Source organism: Manis javanica, chromosome 1 (genome assembly GCF_040802235.1).
Source record: "Manis javanica isolate MJ-LG chromosome 1, MJ_LKY, whole genome shotgun sequence".
In the NCBI taxonomy this organism is placed as follows: Eukaryota; Metazoa; Chordata; class Mammalia; order Pholidota; family Manidae; genus Manis; species Manis javanica.
Genome location: NC_133156.1, coordinates 79,505,167 through 79,520,229, shown reverse-complemented (window position 1 = coordinate 79,520,229; position 15,063 = coordinate 79,505,167). Strand labels below are relative to the sequence as shown.

Below are 15,063 nucleotides of genomic sequence, written 5' to 3'. Positions count from 1 at the left end.
CCAACCTCCTGTGATTCAGGCCAGATTTCTTCCTTTGCTCGAGTTACTACCTGGTAAAGAATTGCACACTTTGCAAAGTGTAATAATGATCTTACAATAGCAAGATATGACAGAAATACATGTGGCATTTATTTTAAAATGATGGCCTTGGCAACTAAAAGAGTTTTAGGGGGGATGGGATTTTATTTTTAGTACCCTATCTACTCTACGAGCTTAAGACTTCATATAAGTTACTACTGACATGTGGCTCATTCTATCACTGTAATTCTAGTGTGGTGGTGTTCTTTTTCTATACAGAAGTATCAAATGCATAGGACTTAAAATGCTGTGAAAAGCTATATGGGAGAATAATTTGTAATCTATATGGAAAAGTTGACTATGACTTGAAATAAATATGTTTAGGTACCCCTTAATACAATGGGGTATACTAATGATAGGAAAAATCTAAGAATATTGGAAGAATACATAGTGAAGGATTCTATGATTACAATAATGAAGATTATCTCAAAGCCTTGCTTTGGATCTGGCAACAAAGTACTAAACTTGCATTTTGTTTTGATATACTCTATTCATGCCATTTTACTTTTAATTGGCAAATTCACTTTTAAAAATAAATTTGTGTTTCATTTACTTTTAGGTTTTTTCTAAAAATCAAGAGTCACAGAGAAGTTAACTGGCTAAAGTTTGCCCAATAAATACTCAATAGAGACAAACTCCAACCATCTGACAAACCAAGTACACATTTTATTTGACCAGCCTGCCTTCAAGGCTGTCATTTCCAGACAATTATGTTTTATTGTTACTCTTCTTAATGCCATTTCAGAACCTCAACTTTTTTTTCCCTCCTCACTTAACTGTTATCACTGAGCTTTCTATATTGTACCAGAACTGCTCAACAGAAGGTAGAAAAAATACACAGAACCCTGGAAAGCATAAATAGTTTAACAGCTAAGTACCCACAAAAATTCTCATAGGTGCTTGGACTGGCGCAACATGAAAGAACAAGAATCTGTTCTTCTGTTTACAATTCCATTGACTTTATCTTAACAGTGAGAACATAGAGTTTAAACCTTAAATCTGGGACTGTAAGAGGATAACAACTGAATTTTTACATCTTCTCAATTTCACCAGTTTATATTTCAGCTCTGAAAACGTGCTGAATCTTTGTACTTACTCTAAGAGATTTGCATTCTTCCCGAGCATACTGACTATAAGAATGATGAATGCTGATGAGTAAGGAAAACTAAACTCCCTCTACTTGTTCCAACTTTGACCTTGGAGAAGACAGAGAGTTTTCTTTTAGGCATTGTTTATGGTTCCCGTGTTCAGATGAAGCAAGCTAGTACATCTGTCGGGGAAAAATTCACATTTCTCAGGAGATCAAGCATTAATGCCAGCCAACATCCTATCAAAGAATATGAATATATACATGTCATATATTTGAAACTCTTAAGGTTTTGTTTCTGGTATTTAAAGCTTCAGTTCATATGCTTGTTGACATATGAGACTCTTCCTTTTTGGAAGTCCAAACAGATTGAAAAACAAATTGTGAAATCACATGACACTCAGAAATATTGCCTCACTTTTCTCCCTGCCCCCCTCATACTCCTCCCACTTTCTGTCTCAAAGGATTTCCTAACATCTGAGAGCATCATCAGTGTGAATAAACTGACATTTAAAAAGATGAAGAGATGTTTTTTAAAACTTCCAAAGTATTTCCTCTTAAAAATCATATATGGAATGAATTTACCACTGAAAATTAATCTCAGATATGCTTGTATGTTATTCCATCTCAAAAAGAGTTGAAATGAACACTGTTGTTTTGTGTTAAATCAATATTGAGGTGGCCTTCCTTTTATTTTATGTATCTTTTACAGTATTTGAGTAAGTAGGGAACAGAAGAAAGTTAGGAGTGCTGGTTCTAGTAATTTAAAAATCACAGTAGAAAGGTCACAGTGTTCTCAGTTCCAGTTGCCTTTCCAAGGACAGTGAGCTTAAGTCCACTCTCCTTGAAGGATGCATCAACACCGGGCAGGTCCAACAACAGCTTCTTTTGACAGCCCAATACTGGAGAATTTCAGAGTACATGAGCTGTATTATAGTCAATAGATGTAGCCCAAAGAGAATCCTAGTTCTCACTGAATTTTGACATTTTATTCAACAAACAATTATTATTTATTAGAATATTGTTGGTACTGCTATATTATTGTTATTATTATTATCCACTTTGGTCATTGTTGCATTTCAAGTAGAGAGATGAGTACTTGATACCTAAAAGGCAATCAATAAGCATTTATTGAATGAATGAATGAATGAATGATGACCAATTAATTAAGAAAAAAGAATTTCTACTTAAAGAGTAATTTTGCCCTTGTTTTACTGTGTAAAAACAGCACCTGATAATTAGCTATATTTATTTTCTTTTAGCCCCTTCTTCACTAAAACTTTACTTTTCTTCTGTCTCTTCTAAGAGTCAGTGATGTTAGACACCCAGCTTCAAGCTAATTTTCCTCCTATTTGTGGATGTCATCCATATATATGGCTTTTCTGCCAGTGTAAGCTTTCCAAAAGTTCTTGTTGGACTGCGGGAGCTTGAAAGCTCCTTATTGTTGAAGGGATGAGAGGACTGACATTCATTGTGTCTCATTTGGTGACTGAAATGTGTGACACTGAACAAGGCCTTTATCCTCCATTCATCCATCTAGAAAATAAGAACAACAATGGTCACTAGTCTGGTATGGAAACAATTGCCGAGGACTTTGTGATCCACACAGGGAAGGTGACATTTTAGTTGCTGCATATTACAAATGTTTCCCGTTGATTAATTGGATGTTTAGGTACTGGAGTACTTTCAGAGATGTTAAGGAAAAAAAAACAACAGGGATTGGCTTATAAGTTTTGAATAATATTTACATGCTTCCTTAGGTATATTAACCTGACACTGAATCTACATTCACAAATCAGAGACTGTTTAGTCCAGGGCTCCTTACTGAGGGTATGTCTGTACTCCCCTGGGGAAACTTTAAGTCTCCACAGGCCCTAGCCTCACCTTATTTTCCCTTGGTTTAGAACCAAGGATCCAGACCAATCTTTCTTTTTTAATGAACTAGTACATGGAGGGCCAGCTGGTAAATGTAACATCAAGACTAAATCCTTATCCTCTGACATATGATGGTTTTTTATTTCTGTGCAATATGAGGTCTCTAATCTATTAGTGTGTATTGATATATGTTAAACATGTTAACTTTCTAGATACAACTTGCAGTAACCCCTAAAAGTTTAATTATCTGTACTGCTTTGCAGTTCATATTTTCTGCCTTTCCATGTCTTATCTAACCTAATCTCCTGAGATTCATCTTGTTTGAAATAGACTCAACCCCTTATAAGCTTTCAAAGGGCACTAAACCTTTATTAGAGCTTTATCAAATCAGTATGGACCTGAATTAAAGAAAATGCAGAATGTTGTCTTTCCCTAGATTGTGAACTCTTGGAAATAGAAGTCAATATACTCATCGTCTTTAGAACAAAATAGCAAATATATAAATTTATGCACCACACAATGTGTTAGACCAGGGGCTTTCATATTTTAGTAAGCATCAGAATCAACTGGAGGGCTTCTTAAAGTACACATTATTGGGCCCCACCCCCAGAGTTTCTGATTTAGGTGGTCTGAGGTGGGACAGAGAATTTACATTTCAAACAAGTTCCCAAGTGATGTCATTCTTCTGCATGGTTTCTATTTGAGTAAATAGGTTTCATTATTCTCATTTTCAAAATACTCACACAGCTTGTAAGTGGGAGAGTCAAGACTGGAATCTCATCTCTTGAACCCTAGTGCCGTGGTCTTTGCCTTACTGTCTTCTTATCTTGGAATTCCTCTTATATACATCATAAGCTTTCAAGAAGTGCATACAGGAGATAGTTGAATTTCCAGAATGGATATAGATTGCTCAGGTTAAATTATAATCTTGGGTAGATTGCTTAACCTCCCTCCACCATGCCTCAATTTTCCCATCTGTAAATTGGGAATTAATATTTATATGCACTGTACTCTGTAGTTGGTATCCTCAAATTTGATCTATCCATCTTCCATTGTATAGTAGGCAGTGTGGTTTAGAGAATTGCCCTAGCTGCAGGAATAAATTCTAAGTCATCCAAATCAATCAAAATAATTCTAATCATCTTGGGTTTAGGAAGATGAGTTAATTATACTATAGTAATTCTTCTCCCCTATCTCTATTCCCAGTGGCTCCTGTTTCAGCGATAAGCAGCTGACTGAAGTTAGGGATAAGGAGGAGAAGGCCATTTCTTCATCTTTTTCATTATTTGTGGGGGCATTCTCTCACCTTTGCTAGATATATATAAAGAGGCATGTTCCCTACTGATGGCCAGCACTGCTGAGGGAAATTGGTGTTAGAGAGAATTCAGCATGGCATGTCAGGACAGCGTCAGGACCTTGGGGCCTTGGGACACTGTGAGCCAACAAGGGCCCTATTGTTTTAATCAGTTGGAGTGTTTTTAAAAATATAACTTATAGTCAAATACTCTTACTGATACCCTATCTTAAAGGATTACTGTAAGAATTAAATGAGGTAATACAAAGTCTTGGTATTAATAATGATGTAACAAATACAAGCTTAATATAATTATCAGAGAAGTCCCTAGGTCCCAATAAAAAAATTAATTATTGGTAGTTAGATCCTGGTCTCCTTTCAAATTTTCCTTCTTTCCTAAGAGCAGAAGTGACCTTAAGTGCCATTGTCAGCTCCTGACCAAAAGTTCCCTCGGAAGTGTTTTCACAAGCAGGATAGAGAAGCTATGATGGAGAACTTGGCTATAACAGGAAAAGATTTTCTTAGATTTATAGAATCACAGAACAGTGGATACAGTTAACTTCAGTAAGAAGATTCACAAAATAGGTAGACGGGTATTGATACCTTGTCATAGCTGAAGACACAAAGGCTCAGGTTAAGTGACTTGGCTCCAGTCTCAGGAAAGATGGGTCTCATCCAGACCTGGTGCTCATATTACTTGTAGTGGACGTCTGTTCTTTGGCTCTCTGGCATGCCACCCTTTCCTGGAGGGCACTGCCCTCCACTAGACAAAACATGTGATCCTTTCAAGGCTGCCAACAAATATGTAGTTCCTTTTTTACTAGGCTAAAACAAAATGATTGTTTCTTCAATAATAATGTTTATAATAATCAATCCACTCCCAAGCATATTAAAATTCAAGTTTTAAAAAAGAGCTAGAAAGGATAAGTAGAGGACACATGATTTTTAATCAATAATGATTCCATTATGGTATTTTTTCACTGTCTGGAACATTCTGGCCATTTTATTAGACAAAAAATTTCATAAGAACTGGCTAGGGAGAGAGGGAATAGATCCATTTGAAATTTAAAAGTATGATTTGGGGAGTAAATTTTAAAGGGATGTTGCCAGAACGTGCCCTGGACTCTGGTGTGTGTGTGTGCGTGCATGCGTGTGTGTGTGTGTGTGTGTGTGTGTGTGTGTGTCTTTGTGGTGATGTCATTGCCTCATTCTTGGCACTCAGTCAGTACTCAAGAAAACCAGATTGAAAATTTGGAATCTGCATTTCAGTGGATTGAAACTGACCTCTAGTCACTAAGGAAAAATCAAAACAAAACACACAAGAATTTAGAGAAGATATTTTCCTGCCAAAAATAATTTTTCCTTGATGTTATTGCTTAGTTGGGCCAATATTCCAATGGAAAAAATAGATAGATTGGTCAAGAGTTCAATATAATTTTCTGTGACACTTGACCTAAAGTGACATAATAAAAAATTAATGACAGGAAATTGTATCCTTTCCTGTGGATGTATGTGACTATTTGTCACATGTAGAACATTTAAGAGAAAAAGTAGAAAAGGTAGTTTAATGGTATTTTGTTTTAATTTGAATGTTAATTCTCAAGCTTATTTATTTACTCAATAAATAGTTATGCTAGTTATTCTTATAGGCACTTGGGATATACCAGTGAACAAAACAAAAACAGTAATAAAATTATATGTGGAAATATCGTTTGGTTTTGGGGACCCCTCATGTGATCTGATTTACTTGCTTGCTGTACTTGCCGTCATAGTTCTTGGCTAAACAACTTGCCTCGATTTTGAGAGCTTCAGTTAGGGTCTAACTTCCTGCCCTTTGTTAAGCCAAATGATATAAGTGAGGGAAACGAGGGAAGCAGAGAAGTTAAATGGATCTTTGTAGAAACCGGGATGGACTCTGCAATAATTTGGAGGAAACGGAGTAGAAAAGTGTCATTCAAGTAGGAAGAATCTATGTGCAAGAAAATGTTGGGATTTCTATAGAAAGGGGAGCTCTGAGGGAAACTGGCCAAAGTTGAAACAAGTTACTAGTTATCATTGTGGTGTGAGGTATATTACAAATAGCTCTGCAGTACCTAAGAAAACGTCAATAAAATCTCCATCTCTTTCCATTATTTGTCACAGAGATTTTCTTCCTCCTTATATCTCTTCCTACTTCTCCTCTTCTTCCTTTTCGCCTTCCTCTTATTTTTTTTTACTTGAAGTATAGTTGATACACAGTATTTATATTGATTTTAAGTATACAACACAGTGATTCAACAGCGACACACGTTATTAAATCCTCACTCTACTAGTGCAGTCACCATCTGTCAACATAGGAAGACGTTACAGAATCATTGGCTGTAGTCTGCATGCTGCCCTTCCATCCCTGTGACCAACTTATATTATGATTGAGATTCTGTGCTCCTTCATTGCCCTCACCCTGAACCCCTTCGCCATGGTAACCACCAGTCCCTTCTCAGTGTCTAGGAGTGCTATTTTGTTCACTTTGTCTTGGTTTGGGTTTAGATTCCACATTACAAGTGAAATCCTATGGCATTTGTCTTTATCCCCCTGGCTTATTTCACTTAGCATAGTATCCTCTACGTCCCTCCATGTTGTTGCAGGTGCCTCTTTTTTTATGTCAAACATGTAGAGAATATCCTTAGGGCAGGGGGCAAAACAATGTGGGTTTACTTAAACTGGAGGCCATTAGTTTGACGTATGTCTAATGCCTTAGCAGCCTACGTAAGCAAACCAAAGTTTGTAATGCCTCAAGATTAAGAAATGGAAACCTAACGACCACAAACAGCCAATAGGCTTTTCCAAATAATGTAAGCACTTAAGTTACAGCCAATCAAATGGTTTCCTTGCATTGTTTTCACTGTTTTCTAAAAAAAATCTTGCCCCTAGCTCCTGTGGGTGTAGTGCTTCTGATCACTTCTGGTTTGGCACTGGCCAATTTGATTTGACTTTTATTCAAATAAACTCTAAAACTTTTAATATGCCTCTGTTTATAACACTAGTTATAGTGGGGTTAGGTATAATTTTTTTAAACATTCAATATTATAATTTTATATTTGGGAAAAAAAATATTGTTCTCATAAACTAGACATTGTAAGTAACCTAGACAGTATCTTCTTGACAAGGATTTTCAACTGGAGGCCAATTTAAGGTTTTTATAATTGTCAAAAGAAGAGCATGAAAGTGGTTTAGGGAAGCTGAGACACACTGAACCATGGAATTCTATTATTAAACTTCAGAACACCTGGAAAACTGCTGGCCTTACTTGCTGAGTAAATAGCAGTAGAAATAGTAATGGTAATGACAATAAGCAAAGTTGCAGTAGTGATGGCTTCTACTTCCACGCAGTCTACTTGGGCCAAGTACCATTCTAGAGGTAACTTCGTTGAATTCTCACACTTCTGTGAGGTGGGTGAATTACTTGCTCAGTGTTATGCAGATTTGTAGCCATTCTTTGACACATCCCTTGGACTACCAGAAGAATAATAGATTTTCTATTGTTAGGGTTTCTGGCCCATTCTGAGGAGGACAAAAAGCCTTTACTTTTAGAGGGGGTTCTCAGGACTTCTACTGTTGACCTGGTCTCAGAATGGGCCTCCTTGTTTCCAGAAATTCCCTAATTAAGAGCCCACATATGTCCTGAGGCACCATAGGCTCTCTTGTTCCACCAAGGATCAGAAAACTTTTATTTCAAATATTCATTCCAGAATAAAACAAATAACTAGGTGCTGTCATCTTGCAAATACACCAAAACATGATAGTGAGGTGACTTCTTTCCCTCCCTCCTCGGCTTGCTTTCATTCTTTCTTCCTTTCTCTCTCTCTCTCTTTCTCTTTCTTTTCTTCCTCCCTCTCTCCTTCCCTCCCTCCCTTTCTTCTGTGTATCTATTCAACAGGCAAGTACTGAGGGGCTTCTTTGTACCAAGGCCTAATGATAGACGCTGGGACGGTGTGATTGTGATGTACTAAGAAACATATGTTTTGGTCTTCTCCTGTTCCTGGCTCAGAGCTCCTAAAGCCCTTGGAATTTCTTGATGGGGGTGACTGGAGCATCTTTTGTTATTCATTATAAGCCCTTCCCAGTCAGACCTGAGCTTATGCTAAGGAGGTGGTTACTGGAGAATGGGACTACCAGAAGAACCAACCCTGAGTTCAAAGGGTTGGAACTTGCATCCCCAACTCCCCCCACCTTTGGGGAGGCAAAAGAGACTGGAGATTGACTTGATCCCCAAGAGGCAATGATTTAATCAATCTCACCTATGTAATGGAGTATCCATAAAACTCTAAGCTATGGAATTCAAAGAACTTCCAGGTTGTGAACACATACATCACAGTGCTGGGAGAGTGGTGCATTCGGAGAGGCACGCTCCCTTGCCCCAAACCTACCCTGTATGCTTCTTCCGTCTGGGTGTTTCTGAGTTGTATCCTTTATAATAAACCAGTAAACAAAAGTAAAGTGTTTTTCTGCACTCTGTGACCATTCCAGCTAATTATTACACCTGAGGAGGGGATGGTGGAAAAGCTCAATTTATACCCAGTCGGTCAGAAATACAAGTGACAATACGGGTCTTATGATTGGCATCTGAAGTTGGGGGGCAAGCCTATGGGATTGAGCCCTTAAGTCTGAGGATTCTATGCTAGTTCAGGTCGTTTGTATCACAACTGAGTTAAATCATAGAATACTCAGCATGTGCTGAGAGTTGAAGAATTCCTGGGTGTGGAAAAACCCACACATTTGGTGTCAGGAGTATTCTATGAGTAGAGAGGAAAACAACAGTTTTCCTTCAGCTGATATTCCTTTTAAGGGTGTAGAAGACCTCTACCTCTAGAGGGGAGAACATAATTTCTGTACAGTGCAGAGTACAAGCACCATGAGGTCAGGAGCTGCACAGTCTTGTTTGCCATGTATCCTGTGCACCTGCCCAGCATAATACATGGCAATGAACATGTGCTCAAAAAATACATTGAATGAATGAATACCAGTCTAGCATTGCTTCACTGATGAGAGGGTACTCCTGAAGCTTCATCTGGTTAATGCCACCCTTCAGGCTGCCCAAGTTGCCCTCCCTCAGGAAAAACAGAACGAGTGTACATTCAGATCTTGAGAGTGGTCATCCAGAATATATACCCATGAAAAAGTAAGGCTATTCAGGTTAAGTAATGACACACTTGGTTTGCAAATAACACATGTTCATTTCCATGTTGCTAAAGACTCCGTGCTAGGAAACGAAACACTTGTAATTTAATATGTAATGTTCTCAGACTCTGAGGCCAAACCACCTCAAGTTGTGAACGTCTTGGCTCTGAAGAGCCAGTCAGGGTCAGGGCAGGGCAGTAGTTGGCCTGATGCCCTTCCAGAATAAACCAAACAGCTACAGGAAGTGGTTTCCGTGATTCAGTAGGTGGCACACTTCCTTTTGAGTCAGAACTGAATCATGGCCGTGAGAGGCAAAAAAGACCCATTTCTTTATCCCAGTTTTTCCCTATTCCCAATAGTAAATTTGTCACAGTTTGTCATATGATATATCCTGTTTAGTTTAATGTGTTTAACCAAAAGGAAAAGAAAAAAAAATAGCAAATCAACTATGAGGAGGCAAGAAGGGAGTGGGAAACACGGCAAACTGAAATGAATCCAGGCATCACTGTTTCATCAGAGAGCCATATTCACCCAGGAGATTGAAAGAAAAGCCATAATCAGATTTCACTGGGGTTATTAAGGTCCCTGGTTCTCTTGACTTGAATCTGACCCATTTCCAGTGGAAGCAATTAGATCACACTTATATAAACTGTGTTGCTTTAAATGGCCCTGCTCTCCTCGCTCCCTGACCCTGGCTTACTCCCCACCTCGTCTGCTGGAAGGCTGCTCTGGTGCTGTCCCAGGCATGGCCCTAGTTCAGCCGTGGGTGAAATGATCCTGTTCTGAATGTACTGAATGCTGCTGGCAATGCTGTAAATTGTTTTGAGGCTTAAAGAAAAGCCCCATGGATATCAACAAGTCATAAAAACAGACATATTTTCCCCCCATCCTTTTCCCAGTGTGTCTTTTATTCTTCAATATAGTTCTGGGAATGGAAACATATTTATCCATATTTTCATCTGCCTAATTAGATTTTACTTTGAGTTCTTTGCTCCCTTCTACTTCAATTTGTTCAGATTGGTTCATGATTTAGAACTAAGATTCAGAGACTCACATTATACATACATCCTGTATTTGTAATCACTCTTAGAAGACTGACAACCAGTCTAGAATCAGAAATCTTACTGCCATGTTAATATTCCACAGTTCCTTCTGCAAACTATTCCAACAAAGAATACAAGATTCAAAGACACATAGACCTGTGTTCAGATTAAAGCTCAAGAAAAAAACTGTAGAACTGTGTGACCGTGGGTAAGTCTCAACCTCTCTGGGCCATAGTTTTCTCAGTCTGTAAAATGGGATTCTAGCATAAGGACACTATTACTGTGAGAAAACTAAATATAGCTTTTACATAGTGCCTCGGACAGCTCCTAGCTCATATTTGGTATTTAAAATAAACTTGTGCCCTTTCTCTTTATTTACAATACCTTTCTATTGGGAGGTAAGAACAGCACTTGGACCCAGCTGCATGAGCACACTAGGTCTCGTCCTTCTCTCAGACGTCAGTCCCGTCCAGCTCCATTAGCGTTTTCATCAACAGCGCCCGCAGCACATGTGATCCCAAATGGCATCCTTCATGGAGTGCTGGAGCAGCCCAGCCAGGAAGCAGCCTTTAAAGCCAAAGCCAGATCTTCTGTACAGGACAGCTGTGTCTGATAGATGACAGCCAAGTGTGAAGGGAGTCCTTATCTGACACACTGAAGGCAGCACCTAGAGGAAGGGCAGGGAAGAGAACCATCAAGAGCACTGACAGGCCAGACAGAGCAGCTGTGAGAACCCAGGTCACGTAGGGCGGCGACGGCTGGCAGACAGGCAGAAATGTGAACGCACTGTTAGATTTGAAAAACTCTTCGGCAACATCCATCCTCCCATAACCCCGTGATGCCTCCATAGCCCTTCAGGTCCTCCCAGATAGCCATACACAGAGGGTGATGGCTTTTAGAAAAGAGTAGTCCCCTTCTCCACCCCCAAAATTAAGGTCGAAAACATCATCTTGTACTTACCTGTCTTAGAGCCATTACTTCATATCTTGTGGTTGCCTGGTACCTGTCTCTTCCACTAGACTGTGAGCCCCTAAAGGCAGGGAATGTGTTTTATCCTTTAACCAACCCTTACCTGTAGCTCAGTGCCTAATCCATAACAGGTGCTCAACCAATGTTTGCTAACAGGAAAGAAATACAAGAAGTTGAAGCCAGAAAGACCATGAGAAAATTTGAAACAGGGGGCTTCTGAGGCCCAGGTCCCCTAGGAGCACGGGCTGGATAGCTTGTTTTGAGGTAAGGAGTCAGAAGTCAGAAGAACTCCTAGTGTGACAATGTGGGGAAAAGAGGGTGGAAACCGTTTTGAAAATTGCACTTCTGGGCAGTCCAAGCCGGACACAGGATTTCTGGAGGTCTGGGCATTGTCTGAGTGGCGTGTTGATTGTGTGTCTGCTGGAGGCTTCTGGTTAAACAGCTACCGGAGTGCGATGACTCAGCAGCGGGAGGATGGAACACTCCTAGGCTGCCTCCTGCTTTAAGTGACAAATCCCTTCGCCCTGGGTGTCTGTGGCGGTCTCTGATATGACACTTGATAGCTCCTTTCTTGCCAGCCCATCAACTGGGATGCCCAGTCACCCAGTGGTAATCTGGAGGTAGGTGAGTTGCTTGACTGGCAAAATTTTATGCCTCAAGTGTAGAGGCTCCTCTGAAAAATGGACTTAACAATGGGTTCCATTTCTGAAATTTAGAAACTGCTTTAACATTTTTATTTTATCTTCCTACTAAGAACTTTTGATTGTCTTCAGGATAAAGTCAAAATCCTGGCAATTGAGGTCCTGCAGAAACTAATAAAGGAGCACCTTCTCAGTACCGTAGTTCCTAACTATTGATGACGGGGTTCTTGTTCACGAAGCCGAAGAATGAGCTTCACAAACACTCAAGGTAGGAGAGCAAGGTACAGGCTTTTATTTAGAGAGAAAGTGAGAGGACAGAGCTCCCGGCTCACTCCAGGAGGGGACAAGAGAGTCCGTGGTTGGCTCGTTGTCTAGGGGTTTTATGCGCCCTTGAGGATTTTCAGGAATGAGGGTAAAGGGTTAGGGGTGCAGACTTGTTGAGTGGTCCCAGAATGCCCATTCTTGGTGAGTAACAGAAGAAATTTTCTGCTCTGATTCTTTCTCAAGATAATCAGTTTCCCTCTGGGAGCATGTCAATTAAGACTGCCTACCCTGCCCCAAAGGTGGGCTGGGTTGTTGCCTGTTTGCTGAAGTAAATTAAGAATCTTACTTCTTAACTTCTTGGGTTGTTTATAGTTGGGCTTGCTTACTAAATTAGTCTTTTTCCTAGGTTGCAGATTACTTGGTTAGGATCAGAGAAGGAAATATATATAGTACATAGGTATGGTTAAAATAAACTGGGTCTTTTAGCAGGCTAAGGTAAATTTTACAGTGTCATGATTTAAATTGATACAATGAAGTCATGGGTTATGCTGAGACACTTTTCTTTATCTGCAGAACACTCAAACATTCCAGGCCAAGTTGCTGCTGGCCTTTTGAGTTTTAACTGATCTCACTGAAGATGTCTATAATCCTAGTCTGGTATCTTTACCCTAGAGAATTAGTGTGACTCTGACTTTGCTTAATGCTTATCACAGAGTTTCAATAGGGACTTCTTTGCACGTTGCTACATTGTTCTGATGGTAATTATCTTGCTCTGCTTTTTTCTCCAGAGGCCCTCACCCTACTCTGCCTAATCTCACTGTCCCTGTCTCACTATGTTTTATTTGTTGCTTTCCCTTAACACTGGCTTGCTACATTTTTGTTTCTCTGTTTTTGTCCCTGGCAGATAAACAGCAGCAGGACAAAACTTTAAGAAAGAGGCCTGGGAGGAAATCCTATCTAGTAGCTGTTTCCTGAGAATTGCAGAAGTTACCATTATTAAAATCTAGCAGCACACCCTTTTATATTGGTCACTAAAAAGCAGTGTTGTCTGGATTTTCTGTTTGACAAATGCTGGCCAGCTTTCAAGTTTGGGATCCAAGAATAGCACAAACATAAGGGTCAAAAACTGTAACTGCGGGATTCTATAAATTAAATTTGTGAATTGGACTAGCTGTGCAAAGTGCTATGCCTGAAAAGAATTAAGATTGAAGCTTTTATTTTTAATTAAGCACTCTGTTTAAACGCCTGCAGGGATGATTCAACTTTCAGATCACATTTTTGTAACCCCTAGTTCAAATTAAGGAAGTAATGCTTACTGTCTATAAACTCTGCTCTTCATCTCTAATACCATCTTCCCACTCCCTCAAAACAGCCTTTCTGATGAGAATTTTCTCAGCCACACCAGTATAGTCACTGGCGAGCAAGGGTTTGCTCACACATTTTGTCTTTCCTCAGAGCTTAGGTGAGTAGGTCCAGTACAGGTATTGGTACTTACTATTATTCATTTGATTTGCATTTGAAAGAGGACCTCTCCACCTGCCTACAACCTCTGCAGATTGCATGCAACGATAATGGTGAATTGTGGCTTTAGTGTTTAACCCCCAGGGTTTTCATCGTCAACTTAATTATTATTTGCAATAATAATTTCACTTGGCAAACGGTGTAATTCTACAAATCCCTTTTGGAGCTTAGAGAGAAATGTTCCACTTGAGATAAATGTTGGGTAACAGAAATAAAGAGAGAAAATATTCAGATGTTTTTGTGACTCTAATTCACTTGCAAATTTCATTTTTTCTCCTTCGAGATATGCAGTGGTTTGGCATCCTTAGGAAATCCATTTTGGATTGCTTATAATAATTTTTAACTCTATTGAAGAGTGAAATAAAATAAAACAACACTGTTTCATGAGTTTATTGTAGACATTTAAAATTATGTAGATATGCATACAGAGAAACCCTGAAACATCTACAATCTCACAACCCAGAAATGACCACAATTAATATTCTGGAGTTCCCAAAGTTTTTCCATGTACAAGGAATCATACTGAACATACTACTTTGTTACTTTTGAAGTTTAATAATAGGTGATGAACCTCTTAATATAGCAACTTAATTGCTATAGTGATTTATTATTTTATGGCTTTTTTCATAATATAGTTAACTGGTCTTCCTTATTTTTCTCACTATTATATGAATGCTACAAAGACACTTTTGTAAATAAATATTTGTCTGAATCTCTTACTCAGACCCTACAAGCAGGGTTTCTGAATTGAAGGTCATGATTTTTCTTAAGTTCTTTTTAATAAATGGTACAATGTCTCCTTAGAAAAGGTATATCAATTTATACTCCTATAAGAATATAGATATTTTAGAATCACCATGACAATCTCTGCTGCCAAATACCTTTATAATAAAAGTGTGTGTGTGTGTGTGTGTGTGTGTGTGTGTGCGAATTAACAAACACTGAACCTCCTAAATGCCAGGCAGTGTTCCGGGCAGTAGAAGAGTGAGCAGGCAGGCAAGGACCCTGTCTCAGCTTAAATTTTATTGATGGAATTGAACAATAGGCGAATAATATTATTTCAGACTGTGATATAAGCTGTGAAGAAGAGTAAAGCAGTGTGTGCATGCATTGTGTGAAAGTGGGGTGGGGAGG

At 39.0% G+C, this 15,063-nt stretch overlaps 1 long non-coding RNA gene across 1 annotated transcript; it reads left to right on the top strand.

Annotated features, from left to right (window-relative positions):
• The first annotated feature begins 11,642 nt into the window (after positions 1-11,642).
• Positions 11,643-14,131, top strand: LOC118971278 (uncharacterized). Its single transcript, XR_005059647.2, has 3 exons — positions 11,643-11,767; positions 12,277-12,412; positions 13,313-14,131. It is a non-coding gene; the product is annotated as an uncharacterized lncRNA (long non-coding RNA).
• The last annotated feature ends 932 nt before the right edge of the window (positions 14,132-15,063 follow it).